Source organism: Lutra lutra, chromosome 13 (assembly GCF_902655055.1).
Source record: "Lutra lutra chromosome 13, mLutLut1.2, whole genome shotgun sequence".
Taxonomy (NCBI): domain Eukaryota; kingdom Metazoa; phylum Chordata; class Mammalia; order Carnivora; family Mustelidae; genus Lutra; species Lutra lutra.
In genome coordinates this window covers 9,111,424-9,136,222 of record NC_062290.1, presented here as the reverse complement: position 1 = coordinate 9,136,222, position 24,799 = coordinate 9,111,424, and the positions used below count along the sequence as shown (strand labels likewise).

At 41.7% G+C, this 24,799-nt stretch overlaps 1 long non-coding RNA gene across 1 annotated transcript in view; it reads left to right on the top strand.

The window, feature by feature from the left end:
* The window catches only part of LOC125083808 (uncharacterized), a 208,333-nt gene that overhangs the window by 101,670 nt on the left and 81,864 nt on the right, over nt 1-24,799 (top strand). The window lies entirely within an intron of this gene.

The window sequence follows — 24,799 nt, the reverse complement described above, 5'->3', positions numbered from 1 at the left end:
CTCCTTCCATGCACTTGGGATAAGTACTTTTGACCTATTCTACCCATTGATGGTAAGAATAGAGAGTTGATGCTTGGCATTCAGAGACTGAACATGTAGTTTCCATCACTTGTGAGCAACTGAGAGGCCTATGATGGGTAATAAGTTGAATTTGAGATTTTGTTTCAAACTCTTAGGAACTGTGAGGCTGGCTTATGGAAATAAGTCATGTGACTAATAACAGAATCTAGTTGATCATTTAATACTGATAGCTTGGTCTTCTTTACAAACCAAGCAATTCTAGTGCTTACTAAAACTTCCTTTTGAGGTTCATTTCTTCCACGAAAAACATGCAGATGCTGGTAATGGAATTGAGAAGCAGCTGAAGAGTCATAAGGAAGTGATTATTCCTAGCCAGAAATAGGCTCTGTTATATATAATTTTAGACCTATCTAGGGAAAATTGTTTATGTCTGAAGGTGCCATTTAAATATTTTTGACCATATTTTATGAGGGAAATTATATGATATATGGATTTTGAGATGCAAGAATGTCTTAGGACATAATTCTTAGGGATAGAGAGAGTCTTTTATTCTGCGCAAGCAGCATTTTATGCTTCTTGCTTTGGCTCTCCGGGTAGATGTGACTTCCTGAAAAATAAGGACTATCCTATTTCTTCACAGATCCTAGCCTGGATCCTTTTCCAGACAGGTATTGGTTGGAAATATCCAGTTCTTCAGGTGCAAATAAAGCTCCCACAATACATGAGAAATAACTGGTTATCCTGCTGAATGAACAGCAGCAGCTGGGGGAACGTTGGTTTCACCTGCATGATAAGGGAGTCACTCATTCTACCAAACGTGGGTTCCCGGCCTGCCGTCATCACTAGAGCATGAGCCGTACTAAGAGGCTGGTCGGAAGGGTCTCAGAGAATGTTTTAAGCCATGCGATTAGCATGATAGGCCATTTCCTAGAAAATAGTTACCTGTTACAAGGCATTCAGTAGATGGCCCTGGAAGAGAGGGACTGCCTTTCCATAGCATAGGTAGCGCTTCCTATTCAAAAGGATCTGGAGCTTCTGAAAATGCACATTGTAATCTGGCACCTTGATTGGGGTAAGGGACACTCATCACGCACACTACCGTGGAATGGGGCAGCCTAAGGGTGACACAAAAAAGGAGAAACAGAACTGGGATCCCAGAAAAGTCCAGCATGATCATTATGTGAGTTTCACTCCTCACCAAGTTCAGCTGGAGTTAAAGGGGTAAAGGACTGGAAATCTAGAGGCCCAGTTGCATGTACACCGTAGAGGTCATGGGCATAGTTAAGTACCTCATTTTCATTTCATAGAGAAGGTTGACTAATTCCTCAGTTAAAGGTATGGCAGGAGAAGAGGAATGAGCCTGACATCCCTGATGTGGCTACTGGAGACAAGATGCTACTGCTGGGATTGGGTTAACCCAAGCAAGGTACACCCCTTTAGTGAATGCTGCTTTTGTGAAGTTCATTTCTGTCTTGCTGGACTGTTGATTACACCAATTTTAGACAGATTTTTTTTCCAAAAGGACTCAGTGGTAGGTCTGTCCGAAGTGGTAAAGTTTTCACTGAAGTGTAAACTTCACAATAAAAGGAGCTGTTCAAAGAAGATTTTACAATTCTCATAACACTTAATCTGTCCAGTATACTATTCAGTGTAGCATTTGATGATCGTAATAAAAACAGTAAGGAAGAGAAATAATTAAATTACGGTTTTGGACACCAGTGCTCTACAATTTTCAGGCACTCTAGATTTCAAATACTCTGTCTCCAGGGTCCTTGTAAGGATGTTTTTTTGGCTATGAGTTCTCTGTTCTCAGTTAATATAATAAGGACGTCATTTCAAAAGCCAAAGTGGGAAAGCCAAGCAGCGTTTTGAATTTATAAGCCACATAATCAGATTAACTCAAGAAAAAAAGCCACGTTATTATTGAGGAAATTACAGCCCTAAAAAATAGTCCCTTTAGATGCTCTCGATTCTGTGATTTTCTGTATTGTTTCCACCATATTGCGTAGTTATTATGGTTACAGCCTTACTCTTTTCCTTCAGGAAAGGGCATAGAGGATGATGAGCTGTTAGAGTCCCACGTGGTTCTATATTTCTCTCTACCTTTGTTGTTGGAAATGGTGGCAAAAGCATGTTAAAGTCAGCGGTGGCCAAGTGCAAAACTCTGTGTTCATTGTTCAACAGGTCCTGTTAGTGATCTGGCCTCCCTGCGCCCCAAAGATGACAGCAACCACAAATCTGAGGCAGTGTTCTCTTCTCAACCTCTCTGAGCAAAGATATTTATGTAAAAGCTACAAAAGATTGATTTGTGAATGTTGAACCACCCTTGCATCCTAGGAATAAATCCCACTTGGTTGTGATAAATAATCTTTTTAATTAGTGCTGTTGGATCCTATTGGCTAGGGTGTTTTGAGTATTTTGGCATTGTATTCGTCAGGGTTATTGGTCTATAATTCTCCTTTTTGGTGGGGTCTTTGTCTGGTTTTAGGATCAGGGTCATGCTGGCCTCATACAACAAGTTTGGAAGTTTCCCTTCTGTTTTTTGTTTTGTTGTTTTTTGATTTTCCTTTAAAAAGTTTTTTTTTTAATTTAATTTAAATTTTTTTCAGTGTTCCAAAATTCATTGTTTATGCACCACACCCAGTGCTCCATGCAATACATGCCCTCCTTAATACCCACCACCATGCTCACTCCAGCCCCACACCCTTCCCCTTCAAAACCCTCAGTTTGTTTTTCAGTCCCCAGTCTCTCATGGTTCATTTCCCCCTCTGATTTCCCCAACTCATTTCTCTTCTCCATCTCCCAATATCCTCTGTGTTATTCCTTATGCTCCACAAGTAAGTGAAACCATATGATAATTGACTCTCTCTGCTTGACTTACTTCACTCAGCATAATCTCCAGTCCCGTCCATGTTGATACAAAAGTTGGGTATTCATCCTTTCTGATGGAGGCATAATACTCCATTGTATATATGGACCACATCTTCCTTATCCATTCTTCTGTTGGAGGGCATCTTGGTTCTTTCCACAGTTTGCCGACTGTGGCCATTGCTGCTATGAACATTGGGGTACAGATGGCCCTTCTTTTTACTACATCTGTATCTTTGGGATAGATACCCAGGAGTGCAGTTGCAGCGTCATAGGGTAGCTCTATTTTTAATTTCTTAAGGAATCTTCACACTGTTTTCCAAAGTGCCTGCGCCAACAGCTTCAGTAGAATAGGTGTTATTTCTTCTTTAAATGTTTGGTAGAATTCCCCTGGGAAGCCTTCTGACCCTGGACTCTTGTTTTTGTGGAGTTTTTTGATTACTACTTCAATTTCAATACTGGTTGTGGATCTATTCGGATTTCTTCCTGATTTCAGTCTTGGTAGTTTATAAATTTCTTCCTGTTTCAGTCTTGGTAGTTTATAAATTTCCAAGAAGGCATCCTTTTCTTCCAGATTGCTTAATTTGTTGGCATATAGTTGCTGGTAATAATTTCTAATAATTGTTTTTATTTCCTTGGTATCAGTCATGACATCTCCCCTTTCATTCATGATTTTGTTAATTTGGGTCCTTTCTCTTTTCTTTTGGATAAGTCTGGCCAGAGGTTTATCAATCTTACTCTTTCAAAGCACCAGCTTCTAGTTTTGTTGATATGTTCTGTTTTTCCGGTTTCTATTTCGTTGATCTCTGCTCTAATCTTTATTATTTCTTTTCTCCTGCTTGGTTTAGGTTTTATTTGCTATTCTTACTCTGGCTTCTTTAGCTGTAAGGTTAGCTTGCGCATTTGGGGTTTTTCTGCTTTTGTGAAAGAGGCTTGGATAGCTATGTATTTCCTTCTTAGGACTGCCTTTGTAGTATCCCATAGGTTTTGAACCACTGTGTTTTCCTTCTTATTAGTTTCTATGAATTGTTCAAGTTCTTCTTCTTTAATTTCTTGGTTGACCCAATCATTCTTTAGCAGAGTGGAACATAAGGAATAGCATGGAGGATCATAGGGGAAGGGAAAGAAATCTGAAAGGGAGATGAACCACGAGAGACTATGGACTCCAGCAAACAATCTGAGGGTTTCAGAGGGGAGGTGTGTGGGGGGATGGGGTAAACGGGTGGTGGGTATTAAGGAGGGCACTTGTGATGAGCACTGAGTGTTATAAGCAACTAATGAATCATTGAACACTACATCAAAAACTAATGATGTATTATACAGTGGCTAACTGAATATTTAAAAAAAAAAAGCTACAAGAGGTTCTGTTTGTATTTTGTCAGTTGTTTGCAGGTTCCTCTTCCTGTGATAAATGTGAACATCCTCAGGACAGGGGCCATGTCACTGTCTTCTCTAGACCCCCTATGGTGCACGGTAGAGAGCCTGGCACAGCCACCTGGTATTCAGTTCACTTGCATTGAAGGAGAGTGAAAAATCCTGCCTTAGTCCCATTTTTTCAAAATAACTATGGCTCTGGGAACTTGTGGCTCCAGTGACTTTAGGCAGTCTATCCAGGATGGGTGACATTTCAGAAACTCTAGGGTTTCTTCTAGAATTTGAATAGAGAGTCACTGGCTGGTTTGTCACTTTATTCATTTTTCCCCCCCTTTGGATCAGTGACTTTATTATTCTTCTGAAATTCTTCACATAATTTTTTGTTGATCAGAGTATAGTTAACATAAAATGTTACATGAATTTCAGGTGTACAACATAGTGATTCAACTTTTTTTTCTGTATTATGCTCTGCTCACCACAAGTGTAGCTGCCATCTGTCACCCCACAATGCTATTATATTATTACTGATTGTATTCCCTATGCTGTGCCTTTCATTCCTGTGACTCATTCATTCTTGTTCCATTTATAGGTGGAAGCCTCTATCTCCCACTCCTCTTCACCCTCTTTCTGTTCTCTGTGTTTATATATCTGTTTCTGCTTTTTGCTTATTTGTTTGTTCTTCTTTTCTTCTTTTTTTTTTTTAAGATTCCATGTTTAAGTGAAATCATATGGTATTTGTCTTTCTCTGTCTGACACATTTCACTTAGCATAATATCTTCAAGATCCATCCACATTGTCACAAATGGCCAGGTCTCTTCTTGTATGCCTGCATAGTATTTCATTGTACGTGTTTATCGCATCTTCCTTATCTGTTATAATTAAAAATAAAAATTGCATAGGATGTAGTAATTCCACTACTGGGTATTTATGCAAAGAAAATGAAAAACTAATTTGAAGAGATATATGCACTCCAGTGTTTGTTGCAGTATTACCTACGATAGGCAAGATATGGATGCAACCTCAGTGTTCATCGATGGACAAATGGTTTATCACTTTGAAGCAGCCTATTCATAAACTGGATTTGGGCGATGCTGTGTGAAGGGCATGGATTTTGGAAGGATAGGTAATTCACTCCATGCTTGTATAAGAGAGACACTGAAGTTGAGGCCGTACTTGTAGCTGTCTTGCAGACTTGTGGCTACAAAAAGTAAACTCTGTATAGTGGGAAAAGCCAGAACGTTAGCGTCTATCAGAGATGGACACAAATTCTACCATGCACTTAAATACCTGACTGTGAAAAACAAAGGTATAGTATTATATCAGTTAGGAACTTCAATATTGTACTTTAAAGGAATCCAAGTCAAATTGGCTTAAGTCCAAAGGAAATGTATTAGCTCAAGTATAAGACCAGGGGCAGTTTAGAGACTCAAATCCAATACTCAGGTGCAGTTTTCCTGAATCCCTCTTCTGCATTCCTCTCTGTGATGTTTCATCTTGAATTGGCTTTCCTTAAGGGGTAAAAGTGGTTGCGGGAATCCCAGGCCTTGTAGTACTATGGAGTCCAGGGGAGGAAAGGAAACTCTTCTCTCTCAGAAGTCTGGATAATCGTTCCCTTGAGTTTCAAGTCTCTGACTGGAATATGTGCTCATCTTTGAATCATTTATGATGCCCAAAGGGACTGTGATGGGCTGAATTGTGTCTTCTCCACCAAATTCATATTTTGAACTCCTAACCTCTAGTTCCTAAAAATGTGACTGTATTTGGAGATAGGGCATTTAAAGAGGTAACGAAGGTAAAGTAAGGTCATATGGGTGGGCTCTGTTATATGACTGGCATCCTTATAAGAGGAGGAGATTAGGACAGGTATATGGGTGCACATGGAGGAAAGACCAAGTGAACACATAGCAGGAAGCCTAACCTACAAGCCAAGGAGAGAAGCTTCAGAAAAAATCAAACTTGCTGACACCTTGATCCTGGAATTCTAGCCTCCAGAACTGTGAGAAAATACATTTCTGTGATTTATGCCACTCAGCCTGTGGTATTTTGTTATGGCGGCTCTTACAAACTAATATAAGGAGACAGGATATGCTGGTATGAGCCAGTCAGAGCCTAGTCCTAAAAATGGGGGTGTAGTCAACTGTTTCACCTTCATGGTTGAAAATGAAGAAAGAGCAGTTTCCCAAAGGAGATTTCCATTTATGTCTCCGGTTGGAGAATAAATCTGGAGTAGTCAAAGTCAGATGCCTGTTTTATCTATTTATTTATATATACATGTATACACATATATATATGTTTGTCTATGTGTGTGTATATGTGTATATATATGTGTGTATGTATGTGTGTATATATATGAATATATATATATATATACGTATATATACATATACATATATATGCATATATGTATATATATGAGGAGAGAGAGAGAGAGAGAGTGTGTGTGTATGTGTGTGTGTGTTGAACAAGGCCTGGCTTATGGAAGGTAGTCCATACATAGCCACTGGCCCATCCTTCCCTTCTTGCTTTCCTTCTGATTAAGATTAATTCTTTTCACCTCTATAGTTTCATTTATTTCATTTCATAAAACAGCAGAATGGTCCAAGGTTTTTTGCACAAGGCTCCTGACTTCATTTCTGTACACTCTTTTGCCCCTCAGGGAAGGAAGTCTTATATTTCTAGCAGGATTTGCTTCACTTCTTCATGCTCTGTTAGAAGTTTCTAGATGAGGAAGATGGTACTTTTCAAGGAGGTCCATTAAATCTCTTTATACCACAGGGGTGGGGTGTCACCCCATTGACAATCATCTGAATCCTACGAGATGACCTGTCACCTGAGGCAGGAAATAAGAAATGAGTGAGCTCTCAAGGTTGTTGGGAGCCCGGACAGGTTATATGATTGTTCTGTAAGTAAGTGCCCACGCAAGGGGAAAAATTACCCTTCTTTTGTTACGTGAAGCAATGAGGTTGGAGAACACAAGATTGGGTTCAGAAAACTCAGGCCCTCGTTCTGCCACCCTAAATTAGTGGTCTTGGCTGAAGTCTGCTTTGATCCTCAGTTTTTTCAGCTGCTACCGGTGTCCCTGGGTGTTCTAGATGGTTTCCGTTTGCCGCTCTGATCCGCTCTTCACTCTCTGTGCCCTGCTTTCTGCTGGGACAGACTGACTTGTGTGGCCTTCTGGCCTGTCTTCAGGTGCACCCAGTGGGGGGCCTGGCAGGAGGGCAGAGGGAGGGAGGAGAGAAGGTGCGCATACTATCTCTGGGTCTTCTTCCCATTATCATCAATCCAAGGACACAGACCCTGGCAGGCAGCCCTTCCCACAGAGCCTCTGCTTCTGACCACTTCTTCCTCTCCCTCCTCCATACCTAGTGTGGGAGAACAATCCTATTCTTAGCCCTGAGGCACTGTACTATTTCTTATGTTTCCCTACACCAGGCTCACAGCCTTGCCAATCATTTATTAATCTGTCCTTAAAATACCTAATTTGAGTGTGTCATCTCTTTGTTATGTTATCCCCACACCTGGGGATTGACTACTGTTTGCATAATATGTCACAGCTTACAAAAATTCTTCAACATAATCTTATTATCTCATGATATTTTATTTTTAATATATGTAGTGATAACATGGGCTCCGGCATTTTAGAAATGTGACCTTGGGCAAAGCGCACGACCTTCTGTACCTCTAGTTCCCTTATCTGTATAGTGCGGGGGTTGATAATAATATCGATCCCATGACCCATGAGGTGGTGTTTTCCTTGGGATAAAATGAGATATTTTATATATATATATATATATATATATGTATATATATATATATATATATATATATGTATATATATATATATATGGTGTGTGTGTGTGTGTGTATAGTGTGTGAGTGTGTATATATATATAGTGTGTGTGTGTTTATACACACACACACAGACAGCACTCATCAAAATTCCTGGCTCATATTAAGTGCTCACCAAATGTTGCCCATCTCTGGTACTGTGTTTGTCTATTCCCACTGCGTGGGACGCTGTCACAGCTCATGTTTTCTGGAAGCTGAAGTTCGGGGTACCAGATGTTTCTGAGGGATCAAGGCCTGTGGAGGGAAAGGGAAGAAAACAGAGCTGGTCAGAGGAAGATTTTGACCAGCAAGTTGGGCTGAGCCAGTTTCAGGCCATCCAGCGCAGACTCTGGATGGAATATTGTCCATCAGGGGCTCCACATGAAGCCCGAATGGCCCAGCCTTTAGACCCCTGCTTCCCTCGGGCACAGGCAAGGGCAGTGCTGCGGTGTTGTTCTGCAGCTGAAGCCCGTCCTGAAGGAGCTGAGCCCCAGAGGCCGCCTGCTGATGGTCCTCACTGCCGGGCAGCGAGGCCCTCCTTGAAGGGGAGGGTGGCCATGCCCCTCTGTGTTTACTGCCGTGACGTGGAGATCCACTTTTCCATACACATTCAGTGAACAGCTTCTCCAGGATCATGTGGACCGGCCTTCCTGAGGGAGGTGGGAAGAGGGCGGTTGCGGGGGAGCTGTCATCCACACTGCTGCACGGGGCCTCAGAGGCCCAGCTGGTGCTCATCTGTCCCCTCCACTGTGGGGGACACGTTGTCCTCCCCTTGCTTATCACTTCTGTGATGACCTCCTTGTAAATAGGACCCCGCCATCCTGTGCTAGGCCCTAAGCCCCTGGTCGCTAAGCCCCCCATAGATGAGGGTTGCTGTACTTTCCTACTGCGCATCCAAGTGGGCAAAGGAGTCCCAGATGGATTCCTGGGTCCACGTATATTCCTTGATGCCCGCATGTATCACAGCCCACAGCTCTGGCTCCTCCTGGTAATGGGGCTGAATTCTCGTGCAGGACAGTGGCTCTTCTCACCCGCTGGTCCCTGCACACGAACCCAAGATGTCCAGGTGGCAGATGGAGCTCATTGTGGAACGTCCTCGCTCTGTCTCCTGGTGGTGAAAGTGTACCCTGTTTGGGAAGCAGAATCTCTAGCCATAAAGGACCCTGAGTTGTGGGATGGGAAGTACGGGGTCCTCCAGTGTGGGAGAGAGCATAGTGGTAAGTGGGCTCGCTCCTGCCTCCACCACCTGTGGTGTCTTCCCACTGAAGACGCAAGGGTGTGATTCATGTCCTGCCGCCTGCGGTACGGCGCCCCGTCAGCACAGATCGCTGTGGGCTTGCCCTTCACCTGGCCTTCAGCAGGTGACACCGGTGCTCTGTCAGGATTCTGGGGGCTGGGGTGTGTGAGGGGACTAGAGGATCCCATGAGTGTGTACTCACTCCTGTACCTCCTTTGCTGTAAACCCAGTCCCCCATCGTGCTGGGCTGTCTGTCAGATCCCATGCTAGGGGATCAAGCACTCTGTATTTAGTGCTTTTGTGTAGGCCTTATAGGCAGAAAACACAAACACACACATGACAAAGACCGTCTCTTCCGGGGACACCTGGGTGGCTCAGTTGGTTAAGCACCCAATTCTTGATTACAGTTCAGGTCATGATCTCAGGATCTCAGGATTGTGTCAGGCTCCCTGCTCAGCGCAGAGTCTGCTGGCGATTCTCTCTCTCCCTCTGCCCTCTCCCCTTTCGAGTAGATGCTAAATGCATGAATGAATAAGTAAATAAATCAACCTTTAAAAAAGTATCTATTCCAGTGAGAAAGAACCCCTGGCCCTTTTAGGAATAAACTGGCTGGTTGGTATCCGGGAGGAAGGGTGCCACATCGAGGCCACAGTGTTGGTTTCTGTTGCGGACATATTGGATATTTAGTGGGTAAGTGGGGTGCACGGTGTTGGGTCCAGGCATATCCTCCATCTCTCTCATGGTGGCCATTTAGTTCATGTGTCATTGTCCCCACACTGTGGTGGCCAGTGACAGAGACTGGCTGATGTTTACTGGCTCAATAATTTTGGCTGATGGGTCTTAACAAACACAGTCTTCACACTCGATGACCAGTGTGCTGTGTCCATTATTATGACCGAATCCCAGCCTCTCTGTCGCTCCGTTGGAAGAGCTTTCTCTCGCTACAGGTATTTTTTTTTTTTTAAGATTTTATTTATTTACTTGACAGAGAGAGATCACAAGTAGGCAGAGAGGCAGGCAGAAAGAGAGGGGGAAGCAGGCTCCCCGCCGAGCAGAGAGCCCGATGCGGGGCTCGATCCCAGGACCCTGAGATCACGACCCGAGCCGAAGGCAGAGGTCCAACCCACTGAGCCACCCAGGCGCCCCTCGCTACAGGTATTTAAGTCTGTCCCCGAATGTCGTGCAGCTGCACTCCCATAATGAGTGGCTCCTCCCAAATCAAATTCAGTCTTTTTCTTCCTCCTTCAGCTTGTCCTAAGGGATCTCTGAGACTGATGGAGGTGTGAGCTCAGAGGGCATGCTGGGGCATCTGTGGTGGGCACCACTGGGGGATCTGAGCTGCTGCTGTGTTCACGCTCCATCCCAGACACACTGCCTTCATCTTAGCTCCACTTGTTTCTGAGCCCACCAACTTGACAACTGGGTGCATCGACAGGATCCAGCTCATAGGGGTAGTTCTGGGTTCATGGGCTTGCGGTGGCCCAGGCTCAGGCACTCCGTCCATTGGCGTGTCTGGTAGCCTGTCATGGGTCGTCTTCAGAAGGCTCCTATGTGACAGAGGATGTAGCCTCCCTGCAGAGCTCCAGGTGCTCGGACTGGGAATTTCTCAGTGGGGCCTGTTGTGGCTCCATGTGACGTCTTTGCCCATGATGGACACCTGCAATACCTTGGGCTCTGCCCATCTGTACGTTCCGTTCCACGTGTCAGGGTGGTGGTTTTTCCCCATCAAGGCCCTGACCTTTAAACATATCTGCCTTGGTTAGACTTTTAACCGCCTTCAAGGTTCAGCCTCTCTGACTGGACCTGCTTCTCACCTTTTCTGCCATCCTTCCGTATGCCAAGCCACCTGGTTTTCGGTTCTTGTCACTCACCCTCACATGTTCGTGATCTTTCTGTGGCCTCTTCTGTGGCTTTGCAGAAGGCATCAGTGTCCTTATCCTGATAGCTCCAGTTTCCTTCTTGTCTCAAAAAACCTACTACCATGTCCACCCCACCCTCCATGCCTTCCTTTCACTCGTTCATCATCCCTCTGTTAACCTCCAGTGAAGACTTAGCAGGTGGGCCATCGGCTTGTGGCAGGAGTTACCTCTAGTGGCGGTGCCCTCAGTGGCTGGCTGGGAAGTGCCTGATCCCACTCCAAAAGCCCATCTTCATACACCTTCCTGAGACTATCCCAGGTCACAGCTCTCCCCTGTTGGGTTCTTTGAAACCAGACCCTAAGACATGATGGGCATTCGGATATGGGATATGTATTATGGCTCAGTGCCTATGACAGGAGAGTGGCAGGGAAACAGCAGGATGAGGCAGAGGACAAGTTGAGTTGCGATGCAGGCCTGAGAAAGCCCCAGTCATCCCATCGGGGGGCACAAGGTACACATCAGAGTGACTCACATTAAAGCCGAGACGGATGAGGCCTCTTCCCCTGCCGTACTCCGACACCTCATAGGGGATGGAACTGCGGACAAGGGGGCTCCCCGGTGCTGAAGCAGAACTGCAGGGGCTGAGAGCCGGAGGCTGTGTGCTCACGGCCAGACGGGATGCTGGGCAGCAGCTCTCCATCTCTGGCACATTCGCTACTGTTCCGGAGATGCCGTTGTGAGAAACGGTATCAGCCAAATCTTTGCAAGGCCCCTTCCTCATGAGCAGAGTCGTACCAGAGTGAGTTATCACAAAACCCTCTCATGGTGCGTGGAATCGCCAACTCAAGACAGAAGAGCTTGGATCAGCATTTTTCCCCAACGTGTCTTCTGGTCAGCACCATGAGAGACTCTGAGGAAAAGGGTGCTTATGTCACACGGCTTTGGGAAATGCTCCATGCCACATCCCTCTCTCAGAGATTCCTAACAACAGTGGTCTAGTTCAAGTACTGAGACCTGTTCAAGTTCTGCATTAAATACATATGTTGAACTTGTTTCTCTCAGTGTTTCCACAGCGTGTTGGATGATGGGAACCTCTCTCACCTCTTTGTTGGTAACATCTGTCAACAACCTATGGAAAGGGATTTGTTGAAACACACTTAGGACCATGCTGGGCTAGAGCCCTTCCGGTGGTGGGCCATGAGGAATCAGATCACTCCTGCGTTACGATGGTGAGAACTAGTTTTATCCATCAGGCCAGACCCTGGGACAGAGAGGAAGGTCCCTAGAGGTGCAGAGAGTTTGAAACAGGATACAAGTGCTCATTGAGGACTTGGCGCTGCTCCTGGCAGGGAAGAAATGATGTGCTCAGGTAGACCGTTCCCAAGCGCAGAGGGGAGGGAGGCAAATGATAGCAATCGGAGATTGGGTAAGAGTCCTATTTTCAGTCAGCGGCCGCAGAGGCTAGAATTCACTCTGTAGAAAGTGGGCAGAGGCTGCCCTGTGGGAGGCAGATGGCAGGATGGTTCCACGGTCCATGGCGGGACACGTGGGCAGGCTTCCAGGACAAATGGACGGCTTGGCCTCTGGCAGTTCCAGCTCTTGCTTTTGGTCTTTCCATACAAACAAAGCTAACATTAGTTTCGAGAAACATTTATATCAATAAGCCCCATGGACAGAACATGGACTTGGAACCGTTTGCATATTACATCACTTTTTGAAAATCACGGATGACACACCTGTTTGCACAGTGCTTACTGATTAACTAACTTCAACAAGTCATGTATCGAGAATTAATTCATGGGTAAGGAACAACATAAGACTGTAATATTTTCTCCACCAACATCCCCCTTTTATAGTCCTAGAACTTGGAGCCCATACATATTACAGTTCATAAATATCTAAATAAGGCAGGTAAAAGTATCTTTCAAAAGTAACAGGGAAGAAAACAGAAAAGGAATTATTTGGAGAGAATCAACAGTCATAAAAGGTCATAGAGAAAATCAAACTGGGGATACAAAACACACTTTGTTCTTTCTGTAGCCACAAAATGCTCTTCCCCACAGGATTCACACACATGACTGTACAGGCTTTTAGAAAAAGTGCATTTTGCCTTATCTTTGGAATAGAGCCTCATTTGTTTTTTCTTATCTCTGTAGCTGTATTGACAAACAGTTGCTTCCTCTCCAAGGAAGATGTGTTCACATGATAATTCTCAATGGTGGCACGTGGAGAATCACATAAAGTTGACACTCGTATAGTCTCTGTCCATCAGATGACTTCCACCGGCTCTGTATTTCCTAGTTCCTATCACATCGATACAGGATCCTATAACTTGAGTTTTGACAATGAAAGATGCTCAGAATCCATGTTGCCACTTCCAGGCCAAGGACACAGAAACCTCCCATGCAATCCTTTCTCCTTTTCTTTCCCTGCTGTCTGCTGGTGGAAGGCATGGGATCTTTCCAAAGATCCTGACACGGTAGGGGCTGCTGGAGCTAAATGGACTGACCGAGAGCAGGTATGCATTCTCATATTCCTTTTCCTACTGTAACGTGGCATCAAGCCCCAAGTTTTACAAATGAGGCTATCAAGGCTCAGAGAGGGGCATTAATTTCAGGGTCACATAGGTGAGTGTTGGATCAGGGTCTTGAACCAGGTCACTCGACAGCAGGGCTAGCACATACTTTGTGTATTTCACCATGAAATGAATCCTGATAGATCCTCTTGAAGGGCCCTGTACGTCAGCAGCCCCAGAATGGGAGCTCGGGGAGGCTTCATTAGATCTAGGTTTATATATAGAGTTCCATTTTATCCAACATTTCACCGCTAATACAATTGTGAAAGCCAATGGACTTTCACTTCCCTAATTGTAGGATCCCAAAGGAGGTGGCACAAAGCACAGAGATATCGCTGAAGGGATAGCCTGGCTTAGCACGTGGGTTATTAGGTTTTGTCCAAAGCCTCCTCAAGTTTGATAACTCCCACTTCATTTGATGGCCTTCTATTTTCGCTGTGCTCTTTTGATATGTCATTCTCCACAGTGCCCTACATAGGAGAAAATTCTATTATGCAAAATAACTCTACTCGAAATGACATCACCACGTCACTTCACCTTTCCCGACCTCTTATATTTTGCCCCCAGCCTTCTGCAAACATAATTCAAAATGAATATTGCCTCTTTCATCAAGCCAGGAATTTGAGGCTTTGTTTGAAATCACTTCAGCATATTCTCTAGGCCAAGGGTGAAGAATGACAAAATGAGACCTGATCATCCTGAAATGTTGGGTCCCTGATGCTCCCCAGCTCCCACAAGCTGACATTTCCCAGCTACCCAAATTGCCCAACACCCAAACTCCTCCTACCGCTTGTCCTGCTTCCTTCCTTTTATCAGACTTCAGCTGATCTTTTCAGGAATGAAACTTCCAAGAAACATTGGCTTCTACGTGAATTTCAGTTTCTGGATTTACTTAGCACTGAAGCCTAGGCCTGCCAGTCTGGTGTCTCTGAGGCTAAGGAGTTATTTGATGAGGGGCAACTGCTCCCCAGACTATCTGGTAGTGGGTTCCCATGTCAGCTGAACACAATAATCTCTTTAGATCTGCTTTGTTATTAACTGAAATTCTTAGATTGAATCTGGAGTCCTGGGAAGGGGCTTAGCATCATTTTAAGAACAAGGAATGGAATAAAAACTTTTAATATGCGTGTTACCTCTTGTTGATGGTAAGACTTGTTTCTAGACCAACTTCCTTACAGAGATTGTGAGTCATGACTCAGCAGAAAAGAAGGACATGATTGAGTTTGCTGATGGCCACCAAGGATGACATTGGATACTGGGCTTATGTGCCATTTGCCAACCCAGACCTAGTTAAATTTTTCATGGCACAGAATAGGAAATCAAGGCTCCGAAGAATTTGTGTCAAAGAGACAGATTTTCGTGCCAGATAGAGCAATGCCTAAATCCCCTATTTATCCTATAACTTAGGTTTCTGAGTTTTATTTTATTTGTATGTGATAATGCAGCTAACATTATTCTCCCCACATGCTGGTGGTGATCATTAAACAAAATCATACCTATGAAATTGTCTATCATAGTTTGTAATTCATGGTCTTTTATTTTTTATTTTTAAAAATATTATTTTCGTAATTAGTGGTCTTTTTTTTATTTTTTAAAGAATTTATTGATTTGAGAGAGAGAGAGAGCATGAGTGGGGTGCGGGGAGGGCAAAAGGAGAAGGAGAAGCTGACTCTGCACTGATCAGGGAGCCTGATGTGGAATTCATTCCCAGGACCCTGAGATCACAACCAGAACCAAAGACAGATGCTTAACGAACTGAATAACCCAGGTGCCCCAATCATCTTTTTAAATAAGTACTAACTCCTTCTCTTTGTAGGAAACAAACTTGAAATGGGACATGTAAGAGTGTCTTCTTCTCCCCATAACATCAGTGCATCTCAGTTTCAAGGAATCACCTCCTTTCTCTCTTTAACTGAACATAACATAGTGTCCCATGACAAAAGACTGTCATGTAGCAAATACTTACTGAGACACTTGTGTATGACAGACCTAAAGAAGACAGATAATTCATTTTCAAGGAGTTATGTGACTAACATTGTAGGTTACATAAATAGAAAATCATATTGACTTCTGGAAATGAAGCTCTGGATTGCTGTCTCAGAATGTGCTCTGAATTTATTCTAAGGTAATTTCCCAGAGATTGTGCACTAAGGATCTGAAATCTTCAGTCTGGGTGTTTTGTTATAAAGAGGTTCCAACTCGGTTTTGAGAAATGAGATCAGAACTATAAGGGGCTGCTATCCCTTTCACCCCAACGGTAAACGATGAGGATCTGAAGCTGGAGTGGATGGCAGGAGCAGAGACGTCACTCTTGTCTGTGTTCTGTGCGGCTGAATAGAAGTAACTACAGCATCAGTGCCCTCCACACGTGAGGGAAGCCCTTCAGAAGTGCCAGTGTGTCTGAAGAGAGGAAGAAATTTGGTGTGGTCCATGGAACAACACTCGAGAAAGGCCATTGGTGGTATTGGCCGTCATATGATTTGGAACCAGAGATGTTTTTTGTTACTCTAGTCATTTATTTATCTATCTATCTATCTATCTATCTATCTATTTATTTATTTATTGCTTTGGTTTTCCCTGGATGCTAGTTTCTGCTTCATTCTCTCAGGAGGTGTTAATGGAGGGTAAGGAGTAATGATAGAGACCATAGGCAACTTTGAACTCAGTCTTTTTTTTTTTGTCCTCATGGCTAAAGGTGGGAGGGAGGGTATTAGTGTTGGGATCACCTGTCCTTAAAGAGGAGACAGAAGAGCAGGCTGTGGGGGCCCTGATGAAGATGGGAGATCCGAGAACTGGCGTTTAGATCTCAGGTTCATGAAGAAAGAGGCCTGGAAAATGTGAAGAACTGAATTTGGATTAGGATGATCCCAGGTTGCCAATGACCCCAAATAGTAAGTCAAAGCAATGGGAAAAAAGATACTATTTAAAGGAAAGTAATGTCACCGCAGTTTTCAAATTATTCCCTTTAATAATTTAGGAAGACAGTGTCTAGCACAAACCCAGAAAGCAGCAGACACACAAAGGAATAGGATAGCCCAAACAAGAACCAATAAATGGAAGGAACACGGGGTCTCCAGATAATATAATAATCAGATACAGACTAAAAAACAATGATGTTTATTACAGTGTTCATGAAATGAAACCAAGCCTGAAAATTTTGGTAAGAATTTTGACAAACAGGAAGAATATGAATAACCAGCAGTCACATAAAAAACACATTGTTAGCACTCAGCATGCCCCCTCATGTTCCTTTGCAGCCACTGTCCCTGCAGAAATAGTCACTCCTGCTAGCACCACTTGGTTTTGGCCATATCTCTCCTTTCATAAGTGAATGCACGTGGTGTGGACACTCTTGTGTGTGCTTCTTTCCCTCAGCACTGTATACGCGAGGTTGTATATGTCCGTATTGTTGTACGTGGTTGGGGATTGCTCATTGTTGTATGGTGTTCTCCTATGTGAACAGACCATCACAAATCTATTCTCCATTGATGGGCAAAAGTCATTTCCATCTTTTGGCTGTTATCAATAGTGCCACTACCCATATCTGTTGGGGATGTATACATGGGAAGTAAATTTCTGGGTGATTGGTCTGTCCCGTGTCTAGTTTTAGTAAGACACAGCTAAACAGTTTCTCCCAAGTACTTGTGCCAATTTGAATACCTTTAGCCATGTATGAGAGTTTCAGTTGTTCCACATTCTTAAAAAAAAAAATTATTATTGGGGCATGGAGGTCTCCGTGAGTTAAGTGTCTGAGTCTTAACCTCAGCTTAAGTCTTGTTCTCAGAGTTGTGAATTTAAACCCCTCAATGGAGTCCATGCTGGGCATGAAGCCTACTTAACAAAGTGAAAAAAAAAAGCCAAAATTTTTTTAAATTATTGAAATATAGTTAATGTATAATGTTATGTTAGTTTCAGCCTACAATATAGCGGTCTGACAAGTCTATGCATTTTGTGATGCTCACCACGATCTGTCACCATACTATGTTATTACAATGTTATTGACTGTGTTTCCTGTGCTGGCTGTACTTTTCATCTCCATGATGAGCCTATCTTCTCACTGACAGCTTGAACTTCTTAATCCCCTTCATCTCTTTTACCTATCCTCTACCTTCCTCCCCTCTGGCTATTTGTTCTCTGTATTTATAAATCTGTTTCTCTTTTGTTTGTGTGTTTCTTTTGTTTTAAGATTCCACATATAAGAGAAATCATATAATTTGTCTTTTTCTGACTGATTTCACTTAGAATAATGCCCTCTAGATCCGTCTTTGTTGGTTGTCACAAATGGCAAGATCTCGTTCTTTTTATGGCTGAGTAATATTCCATTCTTTCTCTCCCCCTCTCTATCCCTCTCTACACAGACCACATTTTCTCTATCAGTTCATCTTTTCACAGACACTTGAGTTGCTTCTTCATCTTGGCTATTATAAGTAATGTTGCAGTAAACATAGGGGTATAGATATCTTTTCAGATTAGTGTTTTTGTTTTTTGGAAGTACCCAGTAATGATATCATATATTAATTCTATTTTTATTTTTTTTGAGGAACCACCACACTGTTTTCCACAGTGGCTATACCAGCTTGTATTCCCATGAGCAGTCCACAAGAGTTTCTTTTTCCCTACTTCTTCACCAATACCTCTTTGTGTGCATTTTTTATTTTAGCCATTCTGACAGATGTGAATTGATATCTCATTGTGATATCTCATTGCATTTTCCTGATGATGAGTGGTGATGAGCATCTCTTCATGTCTCTTTACGTCATCTGTGTATCTTTGGAAAAATGTTTATTCATGTCTTCTGTCCCCCTTCCTTTTTTTGTCTTCTGCCCATTTTAAAATCAGATTATGGCTTTTTTTTTTCTTTTTGGTTTTAAGTTGTATCCATTCTTTGTATATTTTAATATGAAACTCTTATTGGATCTATCATTTGCAAATATCTCCTCCCATTCAGTACATTACATTTTGTTTTGTTGGTGAATTCCTTTACTGTGAAAAGACTTTTTAATTTGATGTAGTTCCAATAGTTCATTTTTGCTTTTGTTTCCCTTGCCCGAAGAGACATATTCAGAAAAATGTTTTACAGAAGATGAACTACTTATGTTTTCTTTTGGAAATTTTTTGATTTTACTTCTAATATTTAGGTCTCTAATCTATTTTAAGTTTATTTTTGCATATGGTATAAGACACAGGTCCAAAGGGGAAAAAAAAAAGAAGCTGGTCCTGTTTCATTCTTTCATTTGTAGCTGTCCAGTTTTCCCAACCCTGTTTATTGAAGAGATTATCTTTTCCTTACCTTCTTTGTTGAAGAGTAATCAATCATACATGTATGGGTTTATTTCTGGGCTCTCTAGCCTATTCTCTTGATTAATGTATCTGTTTTTGTGCCAGTACCATACTGTTTTAATTACTGTAGCTTTGTAGTGTATCTTGAAATCTAAGAGCGATACCCATAGCTTTGTTTTGAACTTCATTCTTATGTTTTGCTAGCCAAAGAGAAAAGGGTTATCCTTTCCTATCTGGAATTTAACAAGTCTTGGAGAAGGTATCTGATTATTACGATTTGAGTCATGTGCTTATCCTTGAATTATGCCTAAGACTGGCCCATACTGAGTCATGTGCTATCACTGCCAGTCCCTGCTAGAACCAGTTGGGTTGAAGAAGTATTCATTAAATTTAGGGGTAGAAATGGATGGTCCTATTCTAAATAAACAAAACAATATCTACTTCAGTGAAGACATCCAAATTCCATTTACAAGAGGGAAAACAGTGAAGATTCTATCCAGAGGGATAGAGAATATTGTCTTTGGTATGTCCTGGGTTATGTCTGGTACTCTTGTAGCAGAGTCAAAGGAAAACAAAAAATTATACCCTGAACAAAAAGATGAACAGAGTAAAAGGAGAAAGTAAAGAAAAAGGATATGATTGGAAATTATAATTTATAATGGACCATTGGTTCATAAGAGAAATTCTAAGGATTTCCTGACTGTTGTCAATATATTTTTCTACTGAGGTTAAGTTTACATAAAATTAACCTTTATTAAGGGGACAATTCAGTGGAATTTAATACATTCACCATGTTGTGTAGCCACCATCTCTAATTTGAAAGCACTTTCCTTTTCATCCCCCTGAAATAAAACCCCACACCATTAAGTGGTTACTCCCCATTCCAATCTCCCTCCCATCTCAGGCAACGACCAGTCTACATTCTATTTTTATGTATTTACCATTTTGGGATCTTTTGTATAAATGGAGTCCTACAAAATGTGACCCTTTGTGTCTGACTTCTTTCACTTAGTGTAATGTTTTCAAAGTTCATTCATGTCATAGTCTGTTTCAGTACTTCATTCCTTTTGTGGCTGAATAATATTGTAATATGTAGATTTATCACATTGTTAAATTCATACATCTGTTAATGGACATTTGGGTTTTGATTATTATGAAGAGAGCCATTATGATCAATTGTGTACATATGCTGGTTTGAATACCTGTTTTGAATTCTTTTGGGGTCTAAACTTAGAAGTGGAATTGCTATGTCATGGGATAATTCTATGGGTACATTTTCTGAGAATTTGCTGAAACTGCTTTCAGTAGTGGCTGTCATATTTTATATTCCTAACAATAGTATACAAAGTTCTAAAGTTCTCTGTGTCTTCACCAATAGTTATTTTTTCAGCTTGAGTTATTCTTCTTATTTGTTTATTTTTATTATGTTCAGTTGGCCAACATAGTACATTATAAGTTTTTGATGTAGTGTTCAATGGTTTATTAGTTGCTTATAACACCCAGTGCTCATCACCACACGTGCCCTCCTTAATATCCATCACCCTGTTACCTCCACCCTTGGCCCCCTCCCCTCTGAAACTCTCAGTTTGGTTCTTGGAGTCCAGAGTCTCTCATGGTTTGTCTCCTTCTCTGATTTCCTCCCATTCAGTTTTCCCTCCCTTCCTGTGTGGTCCTCCATGCTATTCCTTATGTTCCACATATGAATGAAACTGTACAAAAATTGTGTTTCTCTGCTTGACTTATTTCACTTAGCATAATCCCCTCTAGTTCTATCCATGTCGATGCAAATGGTGGGTATTCATCCTTTCTGATGGCTGAGTAATATTCCATTATATATATGAACCACATCTTCTTCACCCATTCATCTTTTGAAGGGCCTCTCAGCTCCTTCCACAGTTTGGCTATTATGGACATTGCTGCTATGAATATTGGGGTACATGTACCCCTCATTTTCATTATGTCTGTATCTTTGGGGTAAGTACCTCTTAGTGTATTTGCTAGGTCATAGGGGAGCTCTATTTTTAACGTCTTGGGAAACCTCCATACTGTTTTCCAAAGTGGCTGTATCAGTGTGCAGTCTTACCAACAGAATAAGAAGGTTCCCTCTCTTCACATCCTTGCCAACACTTGTTGTTTCCTGTCTTGTTACTTTTTGCCATGGTATCTCATTTTGGTTTTGATTTGTATTTCCCTGATGGCTAGTGATGTTGAACAATTTTCCATATGTCTGTTAGCCATTTATATGTCTTCTTGTGAGAAGTGTCTCTTCATGTCTTCTGCCCATTTGTTGACTGGATTATTTATTTTTTGGGTGCTGAGTTTGAGAAGTTCTTTATAGATCTTGGATACTAGCCCTTTATCTGTGATGTCATTTTGCAAATATCTTCTCCCATTCTGTGGGTTGTCTCTTCGTTTTGTTGACTCTAAAAGATCTGTACTCTGGAAACTGAGGGAAATTTCTGAATTTCTCAATTTCTGAAAGAAGTTGAGGAAGGCATAAAGAGATGGAAAAACATTTCACATTCATGGATTAGAAGAACAAGCATTGTGAAAATGTCTGTGCTGTCAGGAGCAGAAATCCCTATCAATGAAATCCCTATCAAAATACTATTGACATTTTTCAATGAAATCCCTATCAAAATACTATTGACATTTTTCAGTGTTGGAACAAGTAATCCTAAAATTTGTGTGGAACCAGAAAAGACCCTGAATCACTGGGGGAGTATTCAAAAAGAAAACTAAAGCTAGGGGCATCACAATGCCAGACTTTAAGCTTTATTACAAAGCTGTGGTCATTAACACAGCACGGTATTGGCACAAAACAGACACATAGATAAGTAGTACAGAATAGAGACCCCAGAAATGGACCCTCAACTCTATGATCAACTAATCTTTGACAAATCAGGAAATAATAACCATTGGAAAAAAGACAGTCTCTTCAATAAATGGTACTGGGAAAATTGGATAGCCACATGCCGAAGAATAAAACTGGACCCTTCTCTTATATCACACACAAAGATAAACTCAAAGTGGTTGACAAGACCTAAATGTGAGACAGGAATCCATCAAAATCTCAGAGGATAACATAGGCAGTAACCTCTTGAACACTGGTCACAGTGATTTCTTTCAAGACATGTCTCTAAAAAGCAAGGGAATCAAAAGCAAAAAATGAACTTTTTAGACTTCATCAAAATAAACAGCTTTTGTACAGCAAAGCAACCAAGACTTACTTTTAATTTTTTTTTTCTGCTTGCCATTCTAGTGGGTATGAAGTTGTTATTTCATTGTGATTTTGATTTGCATTTCCTGAATGACTAGTGATTTCTTTTCAAGTGCTTTTTGGCCATATTCATATATCTTCTTAGGAGAAATGTCTATTCAAATTGTCTGCCAAATTTTTAATTGTGTTTCTTTTTATTATTGAGTTGTAAGAGTTCTTTCTATATTTTGGATACTGATCCCTTAACTGAGATATGAATTGTAAGACAACCTACAGGTTGTCTTTTCACTTTCTTGATGATGATTTTTCATGTATAAAAGTTTCTAGTTTTGAAGGAGTCCAGTTTATCTATTTTGTTGCTTGTGATTTTGGTGTCGTATCTAAGAAGCCACTGTCAAATCCAAAGTCATCAAGATTTATGTCATGCTTTCTTCTAAGTTTAGCTCTGATGTGTAGGTCAGTGATCCATTTTGATTTATTTTTGTATATAGTAGAAGCAGGGTTCCAACTTCATTCTTTTGTGTGGATATCTAGCTGTCCCAACACCATCTGTTGAAGTGACTGTTTTTTCTCCATTGAATGATCTTGGCATACTTGTTGAAAAATCAACTGGCCATGAATATATGGGTTCAGCTACGGACTCAGTTCTACTTCAGATGTTGATATTTTTGGAAAAACTACTTTGTACATAATAAAATTTCATCCTGTGTGTGACCAAGATGATTCTGACCTCACCAGGCTGAAGGTTTTAGATAGTTTTTCCAGTCATTGTGTGAAAGCACTGTGCATTAGCCATCAGTGAGATTTTACCATGGAGATCCTTTCAGGGTTAGATTGTTCTATAGCAACAATTAATTTACTGTCAATATTACATTTCCAACAAAATTTAGGCACAAATTTTCCATGAAAGTCTACATGTGCCGGTTTAAACGACTACTTTTAGATTCATTCTTCAGATGTTATCAATTTCAATATGGACCACATTTTCACATTTTCCTTTTTTGTTAACAATTTTTTTCTACATACCTTCCATGGCTTGGAAAAATCTTTACTTTTTTTCAATGGGAATAAAATAGTTGAAAAATGTTATTTTCTTACCTTATCTTTAATGTGCTCTCCTGTAGGTCAACATGTTTCAGAAGGATTTTAGGAGGTTTTATATGGAAGTGAAGAAGCAGGTAGAGTAGCTCTGTACTTGAGGCTTCCAAAAATTCAGCTTCTCCCTGCCCCCACAAAAAATGAAAAGACATTCCAGCTGTGGTTAGCAAACTCTCTAGACTCTTTCGGAATAGATTATATGCCTGATTAGATCTGTGATTGAAGATGCCACTGGAGAACAAGGGCTCCATTTAATGTCAGGCGTGCATTACTTTTGTTATGCTACGTGGTAGATATTTTTTGATGATGGCAAGAGATTCTTCTTCTTGGATTTGCCATGAAAACCTTATTTTTCAAAAATGTAGTCTTTGGCATGGCATCAAAGCACCTGCATTCTCCTTCAGTGGAGATGCTTCTTGGGAGTTCCTTCTTACTAAGTCAAAATGGACATGGCGTGAAACCCTATTGCATTTATCTGCGTGACAACCACAATCCACTCTCTTACTAAAAGAAGCAAACATGTTCCATTTTGAAAGGAATGGGGGTGGGCAGGAATGGAGTCAAGTATCACCATCTCACACCTAACTCCTAATTTGTGTCTCTTGAGTCATTGTGGGTGAGACAAAGGCAGGGACAGAAAAAAAAAAAAAAAAAAAAAAAACTTCAAGTATCTGCGGCTGACACTGATGCTAAGGAGACTTTTATGACACCATTGAACAAAATATGAGCCTAAATATTAAATCATCTCTGTGAGTACTGTGACTGTTGATTTGGCTGCTGAGGTGAAGATGCTAGAAGGGACTGGGCAGGTCTGAGTAGATCTGGACAAGCCATTGGAACAGGTCTCCTTTCCTAGCACATCTAGGTTCTGATACTAGAAATTAAGCTGTTCATATAAATGGAGCTAGGGAGCTAGTGCTGTGGGTATTCGAGCTACGTAGCCACACACTTGATGTCTGCCACTTGCCCAAATGCTATTCTTTCTGTTTAAGGATTTAATTACCTCTTAATTACCTTTAATTACCTCCTAATTATTATAATAAATAGGGGGAAGGGCAGAGGGAGACAGAGAATCTTAAGCAGGCTCTGATGAGGGGCTGGATTGCAAAACCCTGAGATCATGACCTGAGCTGAAATTAAGAGTTGGATGAAGGGCGCCTGGGTGGTTCAGTGGGTTAAAGCCACTGCCTTTGGCTCAGGTCATGATCTCAGGGTCCTGAGATCAAGCCCCGCATCCGGCTCTTTGCTCAGTGGGGAGCCTGCTTCCCTTCCTCTCTCTCTGCCTGCCTCTCTGTCTACTTGTGATCTCTGTCTGTCAAATAAATAAATAAAATCTTTAAAAAAAAATTAAGAGTTGGATGAGTAACCCACTGAGCCCCCCAGGTGCCATTCAGGCTTTAGTTACCTCTCAGTGGAAATATAGACAGGTTAACAGTTTA